We start from the raw sequence: 23571 nt of genomic DNA, 5'->3' as shown, positions 1-23571 counted from the left end.
TTATTTTGAGTAGTGCTGCTATGAACATTTATGTACAAGAATTTGCTTGATATCCGTTTTCAGTTCTTTGGGTATATAACTAGGAGTGGAACTTCTGGGTCACATGGTAATTCTGTTAAAGCTCCATTTTGATTCTAGTCTTAAAGAGATTTCTTAAAACAACATGAGATTAATCTGTTGCCACCATTACCTTGTCTCTAAAATTTTGGAGAATTACTGTGTGGTAAGTAGCTGTCCTCATAAAATCTTGCATCATTTTCTGCTACTGAGAAATGCAGCCATAAAACTGTTGGGGAAAGAAAAGTAGGGGGTCAACAACTAACAAGGAAGAGCCTTAATTAATGTCTGGTTCTTACAGCCACCATGGTCAGTTAGACATATACTTTAAGATTTGGGGAAAATGAGAATGAGAGTGACATGGGGGTCTATGATAACCCTATTTGTGAGCTATATAATTCTATGTACAATCCACATTTCTGAATTCCTGTTCCATACAATAGATTTATGCCTAGATATTTGTGGGTTCTTAAAGTGCAGGCTATGAGACAACACAAATAAATAATGGCATCACATAGAGAAAGGATCAAAGTGTAAGGGATGGCATTTCTTGGTGAGCCCCATCCACCTCAAGAGGAAAACAGAACATGGATACAAATCTTAGATGGTGGGGGAGGCAGAAGGTAGTGATGATAATCCTGATAGAAATGGAGACAAGCCAATTGGGTGGTACAGTTCATATAAACCCATAAACACTGGCAGAGATAAATATCATCAATGCAATTGTCACCATTTTGTAGTTTTCCATATGCCAGGTACCATGCTAATGGCTTCACAGACATCATCTCCTCAAATTAAATAATCACAAGTAGATGAATTATGTTTTTCTGCTGAGGAAACTGAGGCTTAAAAAGATACAACAACTTGCTCAAGTCTTGACAAATTAATAAATGGCATAGTAGGGATTTAAATCTAGGTGGTGATGCTGCTGTTGTTGCTGCTGCTGCTACTGGTCTGGGGACCTTGCATGGAGAACCATGCAGGAGAAAATCAACATGTCCTTACCACCCAACATGTCCTTACCACCCAACCTGCCCAGGTGTGTTCACAGGCATATGTCACCTTGAAACAAATCAATTCATTCCACACAGAACAACTTTCCTTACCTGGAAGGAAGTATTGTGCAGCAGATACCTCCTCTGCCTGCTGGCTGAACACCAAGAATTCCTTTTTCTGACTCCGACACCTTTTCAAGGTATTTGAAAATGCACTGAATTCTACAAGGAGAAAAGGCAGATCCATTTCTTCACCTTGGAAACCACAGAACTCACCATTGCACTGTGTAAAAAAAATTTTTTTTCAACTGTGAAAATCTTAGAAGATGAAAACAACACATTCATTCCCAAACATATGCATGATAAGGAATGGCAAGGTGGGAATGGGTTCTATTCCAAGGGTTGATACCCCTATTTACACCTGTCAGACATATTTGCATAATGGGACACAGACAGAAACTGAGCTCTTCCAATTCTCCTGGTACTATCTTTGCATAGCTCACAGATATATACTCAGTGTTTGCTCTGGGGAATGTGATAAGAAAAATATTTATCTGTGAATAAGAAAAGAGTAAGTGAGTATATGTGTGTGTGTGTGTGTGTGTGTGTGTGTGTGTATCCTTATTCTATCATTAACATGGCATTTTTTCTCTCATTTCATTTTATATTCTCTAGCCATAGAGAGAAAGGTAAAATAACTGGAGATTTGTGCATATAAGGGAATGCATTCTATTATTTGAGGAAAAATATGCAGAAGTAAAGGCTGAAACAATTCCAGAGTGATATTATTGACAATACAACATGTACAATTGCTAAATTCTGTCACTTATGCCTCAGAAATCTCTCTCAGCTACTGACAATAACACCTAGTGATCTGCACCATCTGTGACCACCACAGGCATTGTTACCTGGTCTCCCCTTACAGTTCATGATTGGGTCCCTAATGCCCACAAACTCTTGGTTCACGATAAGCTCCAACCCATCACATTCTAGACCCCACCTCTCACATTCCCATCTGTCCCTGCTGCAGTACCTTCTAATATTGTCAACTGTCTCTTCTCCTGCACACACAAGACCTGCAGCATGCCCTCGGTATCTTACCAGGTTGAACCCTCACAAACTCCCACATCAACCAGGTCCAGGCAAGACCTTTTGAATTTGTACCCCTTATTTCTTCTGTTAGATGATCTTTGGACATCAAACATCCATTTCCCAAACTCTGTTCAGCTAGCCTTTTCTTGCCACCACACTCTGAAACACCACAGGCAGGTTAAGTTGTTGCAATGCAGTGGGTTTCAACACTCAGCCATAGACCAGAATAAAAGGGGAAGATTTTTTCTGCCTGTGGATACTAAACCCTCACTCTAGACCAGGTAATTCAGTATGGGATGTGGAGACAAGGCATCTCTTGTTTCTCAAAAGCCTCCAGAGTTCTCATGCAGGACCAAAGATGAGAATCTTCACTCTAACTTCATGCTCTCACCTTGCTATCATATTTTATATTTTACTGAATTTATCAGTTTTTAAAAATCTCCAACTCTCTGCCTAAATCAAGCTCTCTTAAGGCATTGTTTAGATGTTCATGACTTATTTGTCTCTAGTCTCCAGAGCAAAGCACAGCATAGCGGACACCCAGTAAATAGGTCTGAAATGTAAATGCAGCACGTTTAGAAAACAGATGTAAGTACCGCCTGCACATAGAAACTTCATCTACTTCAAAGACCCTAGAGATGGATACAGGGAGGAATCCCTAGTAGAAATAAAATCAGGATTGGATTTCCAGTGCACTGAACACTCATTTTCTCACTAGTTTGCAAGGGCTCTTCCCAGCCAAATAACTGTCACCTGGCTAGTGTTTCCATGTGCACATCTTTTCTATGGAAACAGGATTGTTCTTTGCTTACAAATTTATCTCCATTATGAAATTTTCTGACAACTGTTTATCTTTTGCAATTATACCCTTATAAAGGAAAGGATGAAAATAATGATTTAAAAATAACTATAAAATTAACACCTGGTATATATGAAATTTTTAGAAAATATAACAAATAAAAAGAAAAAATTAAAAATTATCCTATTATAGAAATTATTATTGTAAACATTTTGTGTATGTTTGTGTGTGTGTGTGTGTGTGTGTAAAATTCCTCTTTCTAACAAAATTGCACCATAGTATTTTCAACTAGTTCTTTTCATTTATGATACTGGGGGTAATTTCTCAGGTCAGTAAGTAGTCTCAACCTCTAGATATCCCATAATTTAATCAATTCCCTGTGGTTGGATTCCCAAGCTTCACTGCAGTTTTACTGTATCAGAATGGTAGAGCTCAGCATCTGTATTTTTCACTATATACCTGGTGATTCTGGTGACGAGACAGTTTTGAGAACTCCAGTTAATAGACTATCACAACATTCATATAATCAGAATTCCACAGTACAGTAAAAGAGATCCTATTCCTTGACAACATCTTCCCACACAGAAAATCAGTAAGTTAATCAATATTTCTATTTTCATGTATATTCTTATTTTGACTGTTTTGTTATTAAAGAAACTAGTCTAATCACACAAAATTTAGAAATACATAAAATAAAACCAAGAAGAAAAAAATTCTCAAATATGACCACTAATAATGTTTTGGGACTCTCCTGGGAATTTTTTAATGTATTTATTTCTATCTCCATATTACTTACAACAATAGTATTGTATTCTACTGTCTTGTGACCTGGTTTTTCCCTGAATAATACATTATTAACTTTTTGTGTGTCAACACTTTTCACACAGAATCACTCGACTATGCAAAATGCTACAAAAGCCCCTTAATTGTGCTGCCATTTTGCTCATTTCTCCAGTTTGTTCTCAGAGGCAACATTAGAGACTAAACAAACCTTAATATTCTTACCATATTCTTCAAATTCTGGACATAATTATTTGCTTATCAAATTCTACTTGGGGTTGAAAATATCAAGTCTGTTAAACTCTAATTTTCTGTATTTGCATTTTTCTCTCTTAAAAAGAATTGGACAATATTTACACAGCTCTAGTCTCCTGGCTCCTCTCCAGTTCTCTCTGTGTTCTCAGAGACTGCCAGCAGTGGTTCTTGTCACCCATCTGTGAGTTCTTTGAGTCCTGGGCATCTCTGTTGTTTGGGCTTTCAAAGCCCATGGTAAATTAATTTGTTCAACAAATAGTCTTTTGAATATTCTCTACAGTTGTAGGTTTACATCCTTCAGGGGAAATTTGAGTTTTTAATAGAGACAAAAATAATGGTTGCCTAATTTAGTGAATAAGAAGGTATGGCAAGCTGAAAAGTATTATTTTTCATTTAAAATAATGGGTTTTGTTTTTTTTTTTTTAAAGAGAGAGTGAGAGAGGAGAGAGAGAGAGAGAGAATTTTTAATATTTATTTTTTTTTTTAGTTCTCGGCAGACACAACATCTTTGTTGGTATGTGGTGCTGAGGATCGAACCCGGGCCGCACGCATGCCAGGCGAGCGCGCTACCGCTTGAGCCACATCCCCAGCCCTAAAATAATGGGTTTTGACAATTACAGTGACACAGATGCTCTTCTATATAGCTCATCGCTTGTATCCAAAGGAAAATGTAGAAGGGAGACCCCAATGAAGTTATATGAACTGCTTACAAAATAAATAATAATCTGTATGTATCAGCTCTACTGTGTTTGGTATATTTTTAAAAATCAGTCCTATCATATTATCTACTGTCTCAAAAGTGCTTTGGCTGTCATAGAAAACATCACAGATGAAGAGACTTAAAGAACAGAAATTTATTTTCTCATAGTCTTAAAGGGTAGGAAGTCTAAGATCAAGGTACCAATTAGGTTTTGGCAAAGTCTCTCTTCCTGGGTTGCCACCTTTTCCTGTGTCCTCTCTGTGGCAGAGAGAAAGCACCAAGCTTTCTGGTATTTCTTCCTGTGAGGGCACTAATCCCATAAGACCTGTGACCTCGTAGAATTGTAATTACTTCCATATTCTAATAGAGCCACACATGGGGGGTTAGGGTTTCAACATATGAATCTGAGGCAACACAATTCAGTCCATAGCACACACTGTTGTCAGACTTTTTATAATCCTGGCACAGGGATCATATTTGATAAACCAAAAATCAGAGCCTCTTCGTGGGACTGACTGGTTTAGAAAATCAGGAGTATCCTGGCAAGTCCAGGAATCATCATCTATTTACCCTACCCCTGGCGAATTCTGTTAGGAGAAGGCTTTCTTCACAATTCACCTCCACTTTTATTTTAATGGTCAAATGTGTGTAAATAAATAAAAATTTTTTCACATCATGCATAAATAAGCAAAAAATATAGAACTCTTCAAAAAGAAAAGAACTTTAATTATTGATTTTTTTCCCACCATCCTCTCAGCCTCTGTGGGGGGGGGGAAAAAAAGAATGAACTCTGGACAATCTCTAAGGAGAAGAGGCAGCTATCACCCAAACACCCATCCTCTTCCCTTCCCCAGTTCTCAAAACTGAAGGGCATTGACTCTAGGTAAGAGGAGTGAAAGGATCTTTACATTCAGCCTGTTGCTTTGCCTTTGGAGAACATTTTGGTAACAGATACATTTTTAGCAGGGAAGATTGCCGGGAGATCTTTGGATCTGCAGGCACTCTGTGTTTGAAGAACGCAGTTGTTTCTGCATAGCCAGAATATGAGGAGAGTAAAGAACCCTCAGCTTTTTGGAACACCATCAAGTCTGACGGGATGTTCATATTTGTACATGGGCTCCATCAGCTGCTCAGGGCAGAAGTGACAAGGGGAAGGGGAAGAATGGCTGCTCTGGGATAAAGAGTTCCTGGAAGTCTGAGGGCAGTGGGCAAGTGGACATAATATGTAAGGACCAGGGCTCACCCTCGATGACTAGTAATAGCCAGGTCCCTCTGAATAGAGCATGCATCACCAGTAAAATGACAACTTTCAAAGAACACATCTGCCCACTCTGTTCTGGGGTGACCTATGGAGTGTCCTTTAAACCTCTTACCCTGCAAACCATCAAGTTTTGTTGTTTTTCACCACAAATCCATACATGAAATTTTCTCTATCATGTAGGTATTTAATCAAGGACATGGAAGCTCCATGCTACAACCCTAATTCCAATTGTTCTCCTCTGATTCTGACATTCCTCCTGAAAAGCCATTATTTTTTCAGTATTAGTACATAGTTACACCCATAGATTAATGTGGCTGCTCAGGTGCAACACTGCTTTCTGCTGTTACTTCTACAAGACCAGATTGAAGGGATTTGTTTTTGTTTGCTTGCTTCTCTTAAATAGCTGCTATTTACAAGCGATACTGTCTGTGAGGTTTTCCATACGGAGAGTTTATTTACCAAGATACTAGCATCTTTCTATGCCAGGAAAGGGTAATACCTGTCTGACTACCTCAGCTGTTCTGGCCACATGTCTCAAAACTCTACCAGAAAGTACACAACTGACAATATGATAGTCATGGTATAGATTTTTTTTTTTCAAGAGAGAGAGAGAGAGAGAGAAAATTTTTTAATATTTATTTTTCAGTTTTTCGGCAGACACAACATCTTTGTTGGTATGTGGTGCTGAGGATCGAACCCGGGCCAGAAGCGTGCCAGGCGAGCGCGCTACCACTTGAGCCACATCCCCAGCCCAGATTTTTTAAGAATAATGTTGGATTCTAGATATTGTTGTAGAACTCTTTCTGGGCTATCTTGAATAATTTACAGATAGCCCACTCCACTTCCGGCTAGTCCATCAGCTCAGGTTTGTCAAATTAAGTTGTTTTTGCTGGGCATCCAAAGAAGGAAAAGATATCTCTATGTTCTTCTGAAATCACTATTCAAAGGACAGAGCAATGCCAACCACTGCCCCATGTAATTTTCCTTCCCTGGGATTCATGGCCTAGGCATTTCCCCCTCTGGGATGGATCGGCTTGGGGTAGACATGCTGATTCCCTGTATCCACTGATCAGAGGTGGAGAAGAGAGATTGTCTCTCTGGATTTCATTCACACGGGATAGATGTGATATCAACAGCTGTCAAGCTATCTTCCTCTGTGTGTCAGCCCTTTATCAGTTCTCTGCATAACATATGGTATCAAAATTACTATTTTGTCTAGTTACTTATTTTTCCTGTCTTGCCCAATAGAATGTAAAAGTGAAAAGACCCAAATGAGGGTATAAAGATTGATTCACCATTCAGTCCTAGTGCTTAATCCAATATCTGGCATTTAGTAAATATCCAATTTATATCATTGAATAATTGAACAAATAAATGAAAGAACACATTCTTTCTTTTTAATCTTCCTCCCCTCTCTTCTTTCTCTTTCTTCTTTTTTTTTCTACATCTTCTTTCTTCTCTTCTTTCCTCCTGTTCCTCCTTTTGCCTTTGTCTTTCTTCTCCTCTCTGACTCTTCTCCCTCCACCTCCATTTCCCTCTTTTTCCTTCTGTTTCTTGGATCCATTTCTACTCCTACTTCCTGACTCATCTGGTTCTCCAAGAGCAATTACCTGAGAATTAGGGGTTCTTTCTCACAGATTTATTTCTTCCCTAATCAGAGGTGCACAAACTTAATTATTTGGGTTCAGTCATTCCATTTACTTAGAAAAAGTTTAATTAATCATCGCTAATTAGACTTGCTGCCAGAACCAAATTATCTTTGATCCATCATGCGTTTTAAGTCTATTCATTATTCATTATCTGAACTCCTAAATATCTCAAAATATTTTTGCTTTTCTTTGTTCTTCATGAATAGAAACATAATATTTGCACAAGGCAGTTCCCATGCCTGCTCCACCCCAACTCCCATAGAGAGAAACAACTGAGTTTTAAGACATTTCTCATATAGATATACTGTGTATATGAATTTCCAGAAAAAGTCATAGAAATAGATGGTGATATTGAAATGGGATGGTGAAATGAATACATGTGTATATGCAGGAGATTGTGCCCTTTAGTGAAATTCAGTGCAGCATGGCTCCTCTTGTGACTCATACAAGCATATTTACTTAGTAGAATAGCAAAAGATTTAAATATAAAGCAGGTTCTCTGAGTACCTCCCAAAACGATATTATTATAAGACACTGTATATTTCTATTCCATACAGGTAAAAAAAAAAACTGGAAAAATAGATAGCTTCACCAAATTTCAAGCTAATTTTTCCCTTTTAGTGCTTTTTTCTCCTCTAAACAAAAACTTGTCAGCATTCTTTTAAAGTGATTATCAAAAATCAACCTCTCTTAAAACAAAGGTACTTGGGAGCTCTAAGAAACTGAATATATTATTTGGGTTTGTTTTTGTCTCCAATCCTTACAATTAGCAACCAAACCTATAGTTCAAAATTTATGTAACACATACAAAAACTGTTTTTGTCCAAACAAAAGATAGGTGCAAAGTGCTAGGAAGAATCCCTGGGAAATATATATGCAAAAACAAAGAGGTTCTTATCTTGTCAAATCAGAGGCATTCTTCATGTATATCTTTAAAATCAATGATGCACTTATTGGAATGACCCACAGTGACCTAAATAGTAGGAAAAGAGTAAGCCTCACCATCCAGGAAGGAAATAAAGGTTTTGCATGCGTTTGAATAATGAATTGGGTTCCTAATCCCCAATTAGGAACCTAGTACTCTGGTTCTGACATTCACAAGGAAAGGCCGATATTTAAGAACTTCCTAACCTCCAATAAACAGGTAAGTCTAAGGTCAGCCTTGAACAGAGGGATAATTGACCACACCAGAAAAGAAACAGATTCTAAGAAAACAATTTTTTTTCTTTTGACAATATTTTTTTACTCAAGTCTAATTCTTCATGGCTCACAAAACTGAAAAACACAGGATTAAAATTCCATATTTTAGAATAGCTGTGTCCACAATTTCCAATATTTTTAGGACTTGATGTCTCTCATTTCTGTATTTCTGTTTTAGCTTCATGCTTGGGCAGGCTTCCTCCTCATACAACAAAACAAACTTAAGCAACCAAGAACCATACTGCTGCGTTGTGGCATGTGCCTTGCATGTATGAGGCACTGGGTTCAATCCTCAGCACCACATAAAAATACATAAAGATATTGTGTCCATCTACAATGAATAAGAAGAAGAAGGAGGAGGAGGAGGGGGAGGAGGGGGAGGAGGAGGAGGAGGAGGAGGAGGAGGAGGGAAAAGAAGAAGAACAACAACTACAACTACTATACCACTACCAGCACAGCAACTTTAATCCTTCCAAAATATTTCAACAAAAGTTCCAGATTAAGTCTGTTGAACCAACTTAAATTACAGATTCCTCTCTGTATCTCTGCAGCAATGCGTATGGCCAAGGATTAATGCCAATTGAATAGACTTGAATCAATCTGTCTAAACCTAAAAGAAAATTGAATTATGTTATCAGAAGAAAGGAGAGTAGATTCCAGGTAAGCAAAATCACAGTTGACTACTACTGAAAGAGGTAGAAACATGAAATACTAATCTCACCAGAGTGAGTAGGAGTCAGAAAATCTGTCTTCAGGGTGCTGAGACATGGAAAACAGACACTCAGCTTCTTGGCTTCTGAAATTTTGGATTAGGTTAAACCCAGATTTTGCTTCCAGCATCAGATCACTGTTGTAAAAAGCCACTACAAAGCAACTAACTAACCTAACATTTTTGGTTCTGTAACATGTTGAATATCCCACTTCCCTATCTACACTCCCTAAGGATATCTGGCACTGCTCATGGTTCCTAATGATCTGTTTACACCTCAGGACTTGAGCTAACCAGTGGATGAGTAAAGAATGAGCTGCTGACCCAAGGGCAACCCAGCCTGAACCAACAGAACAAGGCACTATAATCCATCAGGGTAGGCTCTGGGACTCCAAAGGGGCAGTGGGTGATGCTGTGTCTTGATTTTACTGGGACACCTCAGTTTATTCCTGCTGTCCTAGAGAAATTATTAATCCCACTCCCTTTCACACTTAAGAGCTTTGTTTTGAATGATAAGCTATTGAGTCATCCTGGCTAAAAAGTTATATAGTCCTGGGGCCCGTGGGGGCAAGGGCAAGAGAAAGAGGTAACTGAGAGATGGGATGAGGAAAAGTGAAGAGAGCTGGAAAAGGGATACCTGCTTCCAGGTGACATTTGATTAGAGTAGCTGTCCCTTTCTGAATTCAGCTTCTTTATACAAGTAGCCTTGACTCAAACAGAAATTCCCCCATTTGCAACAATGTTTTGTTTTGTGTTCCAAGTCACTGCTAGTTACATTGGGATTACTCATTTTTGTTTGCTCGCTTTTGTTTTTAGCTAAGTTTTCCTTGTTTTTATGTTTTATCCACCTCAAGTGCTTTTTAAATCTGCACCATGCTTTTCTCTCCTCTAGAAGTGAATCAGTCTATTTGCAATTGAGCCCATCTCTACTGTTGTTCTTTAACCTATCACAGGAAGGCCATCCCTTATTCATATTATTCAGGGTCAAGACTGAATTCCACAAAACCACCTAGACCTTTGAAGATCACCAGACTTGCAGAAAGACAAATGGTACCTCTGTTCACTCAGTGAGATCAGAATGCACCTTCTAGTGCATTGAACATATATTCAGAGGGACTAATGTTTTTATATGGCAATGTGAGATATTATTCAATTACCAGCCATAGCTTCCTAAGGCTTCGGTAAGCCTCCCAGCAACTAAAGCAGCACAGGTGAACACCAAATGGGCAAAATGGCATGTTTGCACTTTGATTAGATTCACAGTTTTTTTTAATATTTAATTTTTTAATATTTATTTTTTAGCTGAAGTTGGACACCATAACTTTATTTAATTTACTTATTTTTATGTGGTGCTAAGGATCAAACCCAGGGCCCCACACATGCTAGGTGAATGCTCTAACACTGAGCCACAATCCCAGCCCAAGATTTACAGTTTTTAAAATGATATTTGGCAACTAAAATCAAGATTTTTATGACTGCCTATGTCATGCTCTCTACATTACCCAACAGATAACTTGGGGGAAGTGCTAGTATATAACCCAGTATAAATTCTTTCAGAAATAAAATAGCAGCATGCACTTTCTCTATATAAAGCTTGGGGTACTTTGTTTGGCCAAGTGAAAACTGCATAATAGATTGATCTAAAAATCTCTCTGGGCTTTCTCTTTATACATTACCCATAAATGAATAAGACAAAAACACTCACAAACTCAGTTGAAAAATTCTGCACCTGTTGCAAGGCTGAAGAGAGAGAGTGTGTTTTGTACTTGGAACACTTGAGATTTCAAGTCCCATAAAAAAAACAGTTTGAATGACAAGTAGCTGCCTTGTCAGTTTTGCAATATGACTTTTAAGATACAGTTCTCTTCCCAGGCACGATCTTAACAATAATAGTATATAGAAGCACCACCTAAATCTATTGAAGAAATTAATCTTTAATTTTTTTGTTTCTTTTTTCCTTTGGAGAGACATATGCAGTGAAGTACATCTATAACAATTAGCTAAAAGCATAGATGTGTATGTGTCATCTTAGTTGCTTTGTTTTTCTGTTTTCCTCTTTCATATTTATCTAAGTGATTCACTGGAAAAAAATTGAGAGAAGTTAAATCCTGTCTATAGGAATGTTTTCATTTGGTCAGAAATAAATCCAATAAAATGTGGACTTCTGCCACATGGCTCACTTGAGTCTGAATTGCTTTGTGGCAAAAATTCACGTGAAAGAAGTAACTACTGCTACCTTTTGGAAGGGTATGAGATCTCCAGTCACCCTAGTTGTCCCCATTCTCTTTTAGTTGCAGCTATCTTACTGCATGCATTTCTATGAACCACCTGAGTTCTGTAGGCATTTGAATCTGTACCTCTCATATACTTAAGGCCCATTCAGTGGACAGCAAATCTGCAAATTAAAATATCAAGGACTTCCCTTCTATTTCTAAGCACCATGAAATCATAGCCAAACTTATTCATTATATTTTCTTTTCAGCCAACTAATAGTTTTCTTTTAAGCTTGTAGGAAACATTGTTGAGTTTCTTGGCAATGACCTTTTTTTTGGCCAGTGTGCAGATACTTCTGGGGTCGGGGTAGGGGGTTCAAAGGCTAGTGCTGTTAGATGAGTTCTGGCACATCAGTCAGTGTCATTCCCAAAGAGCATGTTGTTTTATGCACATGTTACTGTTTGTTGATTGGCCCACAGTGAGATTTCAATTGTGAAGGTGAACTTTTTCGGGCCATTTACCTCCCATAACATTTTCCTACAACCAGCAATGACCTGGGGCCCCCAGTGTATGGCAGTCAGTATCAGGGTGATTCCATTCCAAGAGGATTCCAGAAGCAGCCACTACATAGTGAACCTTCCCTAACAAAACAATCTAACCATACATTCCTGTGATAAGCAAATAACAAATCCAGCAACCAGTAGATTCAACAATAGTTGAATTAATGCTTCCTGCTTGACATCTACCTGCACTCTCATTATATTTGGGATAACAAAAATCCAAAATCAGAAGAATTAAATCTAAAGACATTGGTTATCCTTCAATATTTTCATAACTATGATCAGTAGTTCTTTTTCTATATGTGGCTTAACTGAAGTTTTAGCTGTGACCCACCCTAGAAAGTGTCAAATCTAGGATCCTTTCATACATTGTTGGCAAGAAATGTTCTCTTACTGGGAATGCAGCTCCTGAATGAGTGTTAAACCTAGAACCAGAACCCCTGATACTTTGGTTTGAAGGCATGTTCTAAGTCTTATTGGCAATCCACATGGAAAATTTTCTTCAGAACTAAATGCTAAAAGAAGCTTTGTTTAATATATTCTACCCACCTACCACTGCTTCACCCCTTGTGGACATTTGGAATCTCATCAACTAATTGCGATTCTTCTTTTGCTTATATGCCAAGATGCTCAAAGCAAAACCATGGTTTAGCAACAATGTTTAAGGGTCCTCTAATATGCAGATTTGTGTTTTAATTTCCCCCTTGGCCTCAGCCTTCTGTGCTTCCCTGATCTTGAACTTTATTTGTATTTTATTATATAGATGTATGAGGGAATTCAAATCTCGGTGGTAAAAGATGGGAGATTGGATGCATGGATGGGTGGATAGACAGATGGATAGAAAGACTGATCAACTGAGTCCATCTACACTAAATCAAGATTTAACAAAGACTGATTAGGTCACACCGCAATTTTCTGCCTCACTTCCACACAATAACCCACCCTCCTCTGAACAACAAACACAAGGACTTTGGAAGCAACAGCCTTGGTCCCATATGCTGAAAGCAGATGGGCGCTGCACTGTCTTCACAGTAGCAGCTGTCCAGGAACCAAAGTGAAGAGGAGGAGGCTGGGGGAGGAGCAGGAGGGGAGAGAAACACAAAAGAACAACCAGGAGTAGAGAAGAGAGAGCTCCTGCTGCCAGTCTCAGCCAGGGTCAGAAGCAAGCAAATACACACACCCAGTGCTCCAATTATAATATAATATTTCATATTTATGGTGCCACTGAATGCAATACCCACTACAGAGAGGAATTATGATCTACACTGGAGAGAAAAATGGTTTGCTCAAAGTCAAACCAGCCAGACCTGTGTACATTCCAGTACCCACGTCTGCATTCCAGAAAGCTGTAAGTGCCAAAACGTAGGATGTCCCTATGTTCTGCCTCAGAATAAGCTATGTGGGTACCAATAGAGGAAGTCTAAGAAGGAAAGAAGCAAAGACAAAGTTAAAATGTGACACATCCACACAACATAATTAATGGAGAAATGGCTTCAGCTCCAACCAGAGAGCTCAGCTAGGTGAAAAAGTTTTTTTGGTCCCCAGCATAACTAAATCATGACAGTGAAAGGCTCTCTGTATGCAACTACAAACATTCTTTCTTTGCGGATTACTTCTTGAGAACTAGTTACCTATTAGTTATCTAGGCTAGCAAAGTTTTCCTAGAATTTTTAAAACATTTTATAGCTGAATTTTCTTTGCCCTTATAAGCCCATGTCTATCAATTTTGCAATGTGTGATTTATCAGAGCAAAGAAATACAGATACAAAGTTCATATAAAATATTGTACTTTAAAATTGTTTCTGTGCTGTCTATGCACAGGTACACATACCGTGTACAAAGACACAAATGAGTGTCAAAAGATACAGTGTAGAAGTGTATCAGGCTGAGAGCTCATATTCAACCAAATCATCCTGCCTGGCACCCAAGCCTGGATCTACCATTGTGGCTTTAGACAGATAACTGCCTCTAGTTTTGCCTGCTGCAAATGAGTATAATACCTATGTCCTAGGGTTGTTATGGAAATATACGTTTATGTCTATGCATGCATGCATGGGCACACGCATATGCACACACAAAAGCATATACATGGTGTGTGTGTGTGTGTGTGTGTGTGTGTGTGTGTGTGTATTAAGTGTTAGCTTTGGTTAGAAATTCTGTTTTATTTGCTAAAGGAAAGTGAATAGACATAGGTGTGAATTTTATCCAAGTGGCCCTAGGGTTCCTCTCCACTGGGGCTCTTTCTTTCACAATTACCCAAGGGTAAGATGGCCCTTTCTGAGGTTTTTTTTTTTTTTCCCCTTTGAGGTCTAGCATTGAAATTCATACCCACACTATGGAAGGATGCCAAGAAAGCCAGCTTTTCTTGGAAGGCTGCGTGCTCAGAACAACCTGAGCCAAGGGGGCCAGAGTGCTGGCGGTGAGTCAGCTCCTTATTAAAAAGCATTTATGGATCACCCGCTGTGTGCTAGGCACAGGAGTAGGGGCTGTGGAGGGGGCCTACCAACAAAATTAGAAGTGAAGATTCCACCCTCAAGGAATATGTGATGAGAGAGAGGAGAAAGAAGAGTGAGATTGACACACAGGAGAACTACTACAAAGTAACACATTGTTAATACACAAAATGGTGAGGGATAATTTGTATTCAAAGATGCAAGGAGATGGAGCACTGAGTATTCCATCAGAGAAGGCTGCTTACAGGAGGTAAACTGTGAGCCAAGGGTAGCAGGAGGTATTTGGACAGGGAGAGAGGAAGGAGGAGGGTATTGGCTTGAAGCAAAGCCTCCAGCAGGGAGATTTTTGAGTCACAGTGCTGTGGGGATGTGGCCTGGTTTTCCAACATACAGGGATTTGGAGTCACAAAAAAAATTAAAGATTAATAAAAAAAGCCATTCAATGACATAATATTAAATATGAGTTAGTATTTGTCTTTTTAGGCACCTGGTAGTCTGTGTGGATTTTTGAGAGGGGTCTAATGGCAATTTCAGCAATTTTATGTGGTTTGAGCTTTGACCCTGCCATGGACCAAATTTTTATTTGAATTGCTTGAGTCTATCAAAATTCATTAGGTTGCAAACCATATAGGGGAAAAAAGCCTATTTGTGCCTTTGTTCTCCATTTTCCAGGATAGTTACTGGCATATTGTAGGAGGCAATCTTACTTAGTAATTAAAAGAGTTAATATATATGCAAATATATAACAGTATACACACACACACACACTTTGTGGGAGGATCTAACACAAAAGAATCTCCATAAAACTATGCTATCCTTTTATTCTTCCTCCCCTTCATTCCTCCTTCTTTATTACTAAGGCAGTGATTAGTCTGTTTTCCATTGCTATAACAAAATACCTGAGGCTGAATAATATATAATTGTCTACGTAGCTCAAAGTTTTGGAGGTTGAAAATCCACGATTAGGTGACTCCATTTGTTCAGTCTCAGGTGAGACCACATGGTGGGTGGCATGATGTGTGCAAATTTCCTGTAAGACAGGAAACCAGAGAGTGCAGAAGGGCCAATCCTGCCTTCTTATTTTATTTTTGAAACTGGAGATTAAACTCAGGGCCACTTTACCACTGAGCTACATTCCAAGTCTTTTTACTTTTTATTTTGAGACAGGGTCTCACTAAGTTGCTAAGGGTCCCACTAACAGCTGAGGGCCTCTTACTTGTGGTCCTCCTGCCTCATCCTCCCAAGTTGTTAGAATTACAAATGTGTGTCACCACACCTGGCTCAGTCCTGCTCTTAAATTATAATAATTCACTCCCATGGGAACTAGTTGCAGTCCCTTCCTAGGATAGAACCCTCAATGACCTAACACTCTGCACTAAGCCCCACCTCTTAAACGTCCCCCACCACCTCCAAACATCATCACAAGGAGGACTAAGCTTCCAACACAAGAACCCTCAGGAGACCCATGCCAGGCAGCATCATTCAGAATGCATCAGAGCCTCAAATGGGGCCTGACCACTGGGCTGGGTCAACTGAGTATAGTAGCTACGTGGGCTCTGCCCTGCCTCTGGTTCATCACACTCACAAAGACCCTGAAGAGAACACTGTTCCTCTGAATGCGTTACATGGCACCCCTGCACAGGCAAGATTTTCATGCCATGTCTAACGTGGAAGTTCTTTTCATTCTTCAAAGTTCTAGATTAACCTCAAAAACCCTTCCCGCCATCATAGCATAAGACAGATCAAAGAGTAGACAGAGAAGAAAGAAACTCTAGCAGCGCAAAAACAAGAGAAGTAATTCCCAAAGTAACTGGTGGCAGCAGCAGGCATTTTTAAACTATATTAGAATTAAAGGATCTTCCTAAAGGGTTTGCAAAAAAGGAATGGAAAGATCACCACTTTGAAAAGGTGAACCTGAGTAACTATAGTAAAAGACTATAGTTGAGTAACTATAGTCAAAGAGATAGCTCTGCAATTGGCATAAAATACCTAATGTGAGAGTTTGAGATATCAACTTGGCACGGGGTAGCACAGGATATAAGCAACTTGGGACTCAAGGGTGATGCAGGTTCACGAGGACTTCAGCAAACACACTGCATAGTATCCTAAGGAACTTATCCAGTTTTTTTTTTTTTTTCTGGAGATGAGATGAGCTCTTAGCATCTAAACATCACTTTTTATTGTTATAGTCTCAGAAGTATGTCCTGTGATTTATATATTGTATCAAAGGAAACAATTTAGAGAGCTATATGCCATTAAAACATTTGAAGGTCCAAGTGATTTATGAAAAGTCATGTTATCTTCTGTTTTTAAGGGCTAAGTTAAAGAATTCTGTAATAAAAGACAGGGATAGGGGCTGGGGATGTGGTTCAAGTGGTAGTGCGCTCACCTGGCATGCATGAGGCACTGGGTTCAATCATCAGCACCACATAGAAATAAAATAAAGTTATAAAAAAACATTGTCCTACAAATGTGAAATAAATTTAAAAAAAAAAAGACAGAGATATAGTCTGCATGGTCCCCGGGTGATAAGGTCAGTTAGGATTCTGCTTGGTGGCCCGACTAGACAGAACAAGTAATCTTACACAGAAAGGTAAGAATAAAATTTATTTTTAAGTGGAAATTAAAATAATGCAAACACATCAAACATAAATTAACCACATTTCTCATGTCATTCACAAATAACTCATCAACAAACTGTACACACTTTATTGGAATACCTTCCAGTTAACAGAAACTCACCAAAGACAAGGTACTTTCTTCCATAAGCTCCACTGGGCTGCTTTGCATGAGGTGGCAAGTGGAAGACTGATCTCTGTGGCCTCCATGGGACTGTGAGCAAGGGCAACAGTGAAGCTGGACTTTAAACAGAAGTGTGGGAACTGGCCTCACTGTGACGGTCCTGGGAAGATCTGCTCCCACTTTCAGCAAACATGCTGAGCATCCCCAAGCCCCCCAAAGCAATAGCACAACAGCAAGATGACAAACTGACACTGCTGTGCCTCTTGTGGACAAGACCAGTCCACTGTGTCAGACAGTTACTGCAGTGTGTGGCCACTTCCCTGCTGGACTCCAAGCTAGCTCCTGCAGGGTGCACCTGTGTCTGGTTCATTTTCACATCTTCTGTAGTGCCTTGTTCAGTGCTGTGCCCATAGTGGAGTCTCACAGTATGCAGGGCCATGTACATTACATCCATTATTTCATCTCACCAACCAGCAGCCTTCTGTCATATGCCTTGAACTATTGCTACCTCACAAATGAAGAAAGTGAAGCAGATGACACTAAATTACACAGCTAATTGGGGACAGTATGAGGATTTGTACCACCAAAGAGCCATGCTTTTAACTACCACAGTATCCTGCTTCTAGATCAGAGGTTGTCAAAGCACAGCCCACAGGCCAAATGCAACCCACTGCCTATTTCTGTATAGCCCCTGAGCTGAGAATAATTTTTACATGGTTCAAAGAAAAATTAAAGAAAGAATTATATTTTATGCCAAAAAATTATATGAAATTCAAATTTCAGTGTCCATAAATAAAACTTTATGGGAACACAGCCAGGCTTGTTTGTTCCTGTACTGTCTATGGCTGCTACAGTGGCAGAGTTGTATAGACATGGCAAAGCCCAAGGACCATGGAGCCTAGCATGTTTACTATGCAGCCCTTCATGGAAATAGTTTTCTCCCCTCTGCTTTAGATACAGAAAAGCTAAGAGGCAGAACACCTGTTTCTCTGCTCAGCTGTTCAGACAGATGACACAAAAGGGCAGAGAAATCTTAGAACAAGAAGTTCCGGGTCAGGGGGCTGGGGATGTGGCTCAAGCGGTAGCATGCTCGCCTGGCATGCGCCGGGCGCTGGGTTCGATCCTCAGCACCACATAAAAATAAAATAAAGATGTTGTGTCCACCAAAAACTGAAAAATAAATATTTTAAAAATTCTCTCTCTCTCTCTCTCTCTCTCTCTCTCTCTTTCTCTCTCTCCTCTCTCTAAAGAAGAAGAAGAAGAAGAAGAAGAAGAAGAAGAAGAAGAAGAAGAAGAAGAAGAAGAAGAAGAAGAATTATTATTATTATTTCTGGGTCAGTTAGAAGCATATACATTCCAAAGTCCATGACAACAGCCTGGTCACACCTGTAACCAAAGAGAATGGTAGCACCAGACATTTGGCTCAGGCCACTTGTTGGAAGCTGGGGTAGAGTTAATGGTAGTTTTAAAGGTCATTGAGGAAGCTCAATAAGCCACTGATTGATTTGAACAACTTGCAAGCAATATGGATCTTGTGGTGGACTGGGCTCTGCCGATGATGTGAAAATCACATTTAGCTTTGAGTCAGTGACCTTGTTTCTCATGGAGTCCTCGGTAGAGCAGCCAACAAGTTTCATAATTGACAGATCTGAGCATCGCTGAGCTCTACTAGGACTGCTAGATGAGCAATGCCATAACCACGAAACCAACAGCAGGAGAGGGGGAGAGAGCAGAAAGTCCAGTGCCTGCACAGTCCATCTGCAGTATTAGAAGGACCCAGTTGAGCCTTCTCTCTGCCCAGCCAAGAGAACCCAGAGGAAGCAGGCAAAGGGACCAACAAGGTGAGAACCAGGCCTGGGCTAGGGGCAGGGGCTAAGGAAAGGAGAGAAGATGGTCACCATTTGCTCCCTTGTTTTATGGGCCTCTGCCAGATGATCAAGGCAAAGGACACACATGTCCAGCTAGAGAATGGGGCCAAGTTTCTACCACACCACTTGCTACCAGATGCCCCTTATAGAATGTCACTAATTACTAAGACCCTACCACAATTCAGTGCAACAGCTACCCCCCCAATGGGAAGAAATAGGAGAAGACAGCAGAAACCATATGCTTAGAAGATAAAGGGATACAATAAATAAAGTATAAGCTTTAGGACCAGAATCTGCAGACTTCTCTGACACCTCTACTTGACATAATTTTTCAGATTCTTGGTGAACTCCTCTATAAAATGAATGAATGGCATTAACTTGTGAGCTGTGTATTCGGTCTGAGTCAGGATTGGGTCAGTCTACCTATATATAACAAAAAAGCAAATAATGGTACCTTTTAAAAGTTAGGAATTTACTTATCTCTCATATAAAATAAGTCCAGAGTTATGCAATTCAGAGATAGTGCAGCAGGTCCACAGTCATAAAGACACAGGTACTATGTGCCTTCTCCTTTGATGTGGGTAGAGCGTACTTTTCATCCTCAGGGTGCCTTTTTGTCTCAAAGTGACTGCTTCAGCTCTAGTAATTATGTTTGTATTCCAGGCTGCAAGAAGTTGAAAGGGGAATAGATAAAGAGGTATACCTCCTATCCAGAATTTTCCCAGAAACTCTACCCAGGAACTTCATTTAACATCTTTATTTTCAAGGATGACTGAAAGATATAGATTTTTAGCTACCCCTGGTAATATAGTACTTCTATTAGAGAGGAAAGAGAAAATAGAACAGGGAGGCGACTAGCAGTCTTGGCCACTTGGCCAAAGGTTGAGGCTGTTCCCAAATGACCTAATGTGTATGAAACGGACGCTATAAAGTTACAGAGGGATTTTTGAACAAATTTCACCGTCTGTGGCTTCTCTGACAACTCCCTGCATGATTCAGCCCCAAACTGCCTTTGCCCAACCTATCATCATCCCTGGAGACCTCCCTAGAGCTACAGGTTGGGCTTACATCCCTTTGCTGGGCTCCCATAGTGCCGCAGGGACTATCACACTCCCTGATATCTTGAAATAGCAGCTCTATGTCTTAATCTTTCCCTTTAGACCTGTGTAAGCAATACAATAGCTACCGGCCACACACAGCAATGGAGCCCAGCTGGTTGGTCCAATGATACATGCTGTTAATTATTAAATAAAGTCCACTAGATTTCAAAAACATAGTAAAAATAATAGAAACATCTCCTTAATAACCTTCTATACTGGTAACATGTCTAAATGACATACTGGATATCCTGGGTTAAATGAAATGTGTTTAAAATCAATTTCACCTGTTTCTTTTGGCTTTTGTAAAAAATGTGGATCCCTGTGGCTTGCACCTGTGGCTCACATCCAATTTCTAGGTCAGTGCTGCTCCAGGGAGTCAGCTCCTGGAGGACAGGCACTAGGTTTCATTGATTTTTCAGTCCCTAGCATCTGCATGGTGACTGTTTGACAGGAGTTGGTTGGACAAAGTCATAGATACGATGAAAGCCTTAGTAACAACATGGAAAGGCAAAAGTGATGTGGAAGAATCCAAATGAGCCAACTTAAAGCCTTGAGAAAACCTGCAGAGAACCAGTACATCCCATCACATAGTGGCTGTGCACAACCCTGGAATTACATGGACCACGGTTCCAATCCTGATGCTGCTGTTGACTAGAAAATGGCTTTGATAAGGGAGGTTCACCTTGACCCTTGGTTTCTTCATCTGTAAGCCAAAGATGACCTCATCAGCTTTTAAGGAGAGATGGTAAGATGCTTGGCACAGTTCCTGAGGCATAATGTTTGATCAATAAATATTAGCTCTTTTTTATTAGCTTTTATAGGCTTATTGTGAAGGAAAAATGATTTTTAAAAAGTTGCCCAAAGCCAACCAGCACTGAGGCATTTCCCTGCTGAGTATTAAAACTGAATTTTTAATCTGTGATGACAAAAATAATTTGAGCTGGCAGATGGCAGAGTGTTGTCACCCACTTTGTTGCTTGGAATTGAATGGATTATACATAAATATCATCGAACTCTTCCCTTGTCTGGAAAAGCACCTGACTCCAGCTCTGCTGCAATGGTTGTGTGTATTGAAATGGCCATACATCCTGGTGCTATGGCACAGCAGTGCAGGCAGCAGGATGGGCTGCACGGCCACATCTGAGAGGACAGGCAGGTTGTACCTCATAACAAACAATCCCCAGTGTTCACAGCTTAGGAAAATATTTTCTTCTCATTTAACCTATAAGCCCTTCATTGGTCACTGCAAGGATTTCACTTCATGCTATCCTCACAAATAAGCCCAAAGACCCAAGCTACGAAGGGCTTAAGATCATGAAAGCAAGAAAACAGGACATGGTAATTCCTGCAATGGCTTGTAAGACCTTTAGCAAGAAGTTAACACACTTCTCTCTCACTTATATTCATTGGCCAAAGCAAGCCATTCATCCATGCCTAACTTCAGGGGAGCAGGGAAGTTGCAATTCTATAGTAAAACTGGAAGCAAACTGAAATGGTTATCTGTGAATAGTACTGACTACCACTGCCAGAGTGGATGGGCTCTGGATGGCAGACACCCAGTGTCCCAAGGTCATGGTCTGGTATGCTACAAAATCTCCCTCCATTTGTTATCAAGAGAGCACAATGAAATGCAAATTTAAATGATGTGCTTTTTTTAAAAAAAGCCAAATCAGTAAGATAATGTTTTAAACCACAACATCCAATTTTTGTAAGGCTTCAGAGAAACGCTACATTTAAGTAATGCCTGAGTCACCATAAATCACAAAACAAAACATGTGTTTTGGTAAGTAATTTAGCTGTATGTGGTAGAGCAAGAAAAAATACCATATCCTTTGGCATATTTGTTCAATTTTGGATATTGGTCTGAATGAAACCATCAAAAGGTATAGGCCTGGATATTTATGTATCTGTACTATAAAAATATTGCTATTAATAATTATAATGGCAAAAAATATTCTAATAGAATAACAGTGGAAACTATTTAAATGTTCTATCACAGAGGACATTAAGCAAAGTATAGGAATTTACTTGGGAATATTATTTATTTATTTTAAATGATGCTTATAAAATATAAAACATATAGAAAATGTTTATGATAGTGTTAAGTGTGAGTAGAAGGATATAAAATAACATGCAAATAAAGTTCACAAGTATTTAAAAATGTATACAAAACATAAATGTTAAAAAATAATTAAACCACAATGTTAACAAAAGTTGTATTAACATTATATTTTTTCAAATATAGGGAAAGTAAATCTTAACATGGAATCTGAGCAAACTAAAAACTCTTTGCAATAGAAAGGAGTTCTCTAAAGTGGCTACTTGAGCAGAATTCTCATTTAGAAAATGATCTTGATAGACCCAGCCTGATTTTCTCTTCAAATAGGGAACCATCTTGCCACAGAGTCACGAAAAGATAATTTGGGCTTTACTATAAATTACTGCAAATTCTGAACTTGCTTGGAATGCCTGCCCATGCCTTGAACTCACCCATGCCTGGCTCTCTCTGACCAGATAGCAGCTCTCTCTGAAACTTTAGTGATGCCTCATAAATCTTGGCCTTCTCTGGCCAGATAACGACCCTCTCTGAGGCTCTAATGACCTTCATAAATTCTGATGTGGGGGCCAGCAAAAATGTAAACTAGCATTTGTGTTATGCTCGTCAGAGTTTTGTTATCTGTAACCCCCCTTTGTGTAACTTTCTGGGCTATAACCCTGGGCTGCAGGAAAGCTGCAGGGCTATCTTGTTCCCGTGGTTTTTGGTGGAGAGAGGCAGCCCAGCCAGTTGAAATAATAAGCTTGCTTTAATTTGATTTTAATTGGAGTCAGTGGTCTTTTCTTGCATCCTGGTCTAACAATCTCTCCATGCTAACACAAATTTACAACAGTGCTTGCTGATGGATAGGTGTTCAAAAACATTTTTGCACAAGTAAATGAAAAAAGAAAAAATAATAATCAAAAGTTGAACTGAGAACATGGAAGCAGGAGGCTCACCTCTCTAAGAGCCCTGACTAGGTAACACCCATCAGTGATGAGACAAGTAGTTTTTATGTCTAGGAATAGCAGCCTTCCAGGATCATCTCTGTATGAACAAGAAAGTTCTAGCAGTTAAGAGATAAAAGAACATTCTTTTCTTC

General features: G+C 39.4%; 1 long non-coding RNA gene across 1 annotated transcript in view; it reads right to left on the bottom strand.

Moving 5' to 3' along the window:
* LOC308632630 overlaps positions 1-23571 on the bottom strand; it is a 209887-nt gene that overhangs the window by 137063 nt on the left and 49253 nt on the right. The window contains exons 2-3 of the long non-coding RNA XR_014018619.1: positions 1164-1335; positions 191-286 (exon numbers count right to left, since the gene is read on the bottom strand). This is a non-coding gene — a long non-coding RNA (uncharacterized lncRNA). The remainder of the gene's footprint in view (positions 1-190; positions 287-1163; positions 1336-23571) is intronic.

Source organism: Spermophilus citellus (assembly GCF_964194105.1).
Source record: "Spermophilus citellus genome assembly, chromosome: 2".
NCBI classification, from domain to species: Eukaryota; Metazoa; Chordata; class Mammalia; order Rodentia; family Sciuridae; genus Spermophilus; species Spermophilus citellus.
This window is presented reverse-complemented; position numbering and strand designations above follow the sequence as displayed.